We start from the raw sequence: 1929 nt of genomic DNA on the forward strand, positions 1-1929 counted from the left end.
TATTTTATCAGAGATTGATGCTTTTCTCCTAGAATCCTTTCTCCCTTCATACTATGTACAGAAACCCCTCAATGTGCCGTTCTCATAGGACGCCTGACTTGATGGATTTTCAGTGGTTCACTTAGCTAGAAGATAGCATATATTAGCCTTTTTTTTTAAAGTTAGAAATCATCAGGAGAATGGAAACCAAATTATATACATATTTTTCCATGACCCATTCTTAAAAGGAAGCTGTTTAACTTATACTTTTCCTCTATTTCCTTTCCTGTGGGATGAGCAATACAAATGTGATACCAGTAAACCAGGTTTATCCACACTTCTGAGATCAACAACCTAGAGATAATGGAATCTGAATCCCTGTATGATCTTGTAGGGAAGAAAGTCTGATGAGCCATTAATCCTCCATCTACTCCTGTACTGTTACATGAGAGATAGATGAAATTCTATGTTAATGCTACCACCACATTTTGGGTCCTTTTATTACAATAGTTTAGCCTATGTCTTAACTAATGTATGTATTATCATATGAAATTAATTTACAATTTACATTTTCTTACTGGGCTAGTCTGGTTTGGTATTAAGGTCGTGCTAGCCTCATAAAATATGCAGAGGTCTTACCATCATTTCTATGCTCTTCAAGAGTTTAGTTAAGATTGATGTTCCTTGGATATTTGCTTGCATTCACCTTTAGAGTTTTTTTGGCCACACAGAGCAGCTGGTCCAGTCATGGTCTGGATGTCATAACCAAAAAAATTCTGTGACTGCTGCAGGTGATGGACAGTGGACAATAAGCCTAGTGTTGAATTTGATGAAAGAGGAAAGAATCATATGGAAAATGTGGCAAAGAGGATCATGAGATTAAACAGAAAATCCTGGATAAGGCAAAGGAAAAAGAAAAGGTATCAAAGGGGTTTGCTGCAGTGGAGGCAGCTGCCCTGAAAGAATACCAAGAGGACTAAAAAAGGCTTGTCTTAGAGTCAGAAGTCACAGAGTCAAGCATATCACCAGTGAGCAGCACTGTCCCAATCACCTCTGCATCAAATCAGAAAGAAGAAAAGGGAAAAAGACCCTTTAAAGGGCGGATGGGTGCAAGGTATAATCTCTGAGGGTTTTCATTACTATTATGATTTTATCACAGTGGGAGAAACCTGAAGGATTTCAAGGAAACTTTAAGAAAGACAGCAATGAAGGCTCTTTGGGTAGAAGGTTAAAGTGAAGATGGTTATACCTACTATTAATTAATACAGAAACAGGATATTCTACATGGGAAAAACCTGATGATTTTACTCGACACTCTGGTGATCTTATATTGTGGGAAAGTCGATGAAAAGTGACTCGGCACCCTAGAAGAGACAAATGCACTCAAAGCAAAAAGTAAATGCTTCATTTAACTCTCTGTGTTTGTTTTCTTTATTGGCTAAATAGTCCCCTAATATCTTTTCATTTTACTATGTTCAGAAAACATTTGAAGAGTACTTTATTAAGCATTTTTACATTTTTATTAGCTTTTTTCCCCTAAATTATCTAGCTCACTATTACTGAAAACCAGAAATTTCATAGCACCTTTATTCTGATCTTTTCTTATATTTAGTGCTTTTCATAATCTCATTTTAAATGTAATGTATATTCATTATGTCTATATTTTGTGGAGAAGCAGTTTATGCATTTATATAAAATGACTTATTTGGTTTCTCAGTTTGAAAATGATCTACAATATACTTACATACATTAGGATTATTTTTGGTTTATTTAAATCTGAAAACCCTAAGTTTCAGTGCCATAACAACATAAAGATTTATTTTCTCTTCAGTTTAAAAAAAAAAAATACTCTGGATAGTGGCCATCCAGAGCTGTTATGATGTTATTATGCCAAGGGTATTAAGATATAGGTTCTTTGTTTTCAGGTTTTTATTTTTTCTTTCTATGTTT

The 1929-nt window shown here is 34.6% G+C and overlaps 1 pseudogene; it reads left to right on the top strand.

Moving 5' to 3' along the window:
- The first annotated feature begins 750 nt into the window (after positions 1–750).
- LOC109459965 (WW domain-binding protein 4) lies at positions 751–1391 on the top strand (annotated as a pseudogene).
- The last annotated feature ends 538 nt before the right edge of the window (positions 1392–1929 follow it).

This window comes from Rhinolophus sinicus, linkage group LG01, assembly GCF_036562045.2.
Source record: "Rhinolophus sinicus isolate RSC01 linkage group LG01, ASM3656204v1, whole genome shotgun sequence".
Taxonomy (NCBI): domain Eukaryota; kingdom Metazoa; phylum Chordata; class Mammalia; order Chiroptera; family Rhinolophidae; genus Rhinolophus; species Rhinolophus sinicus.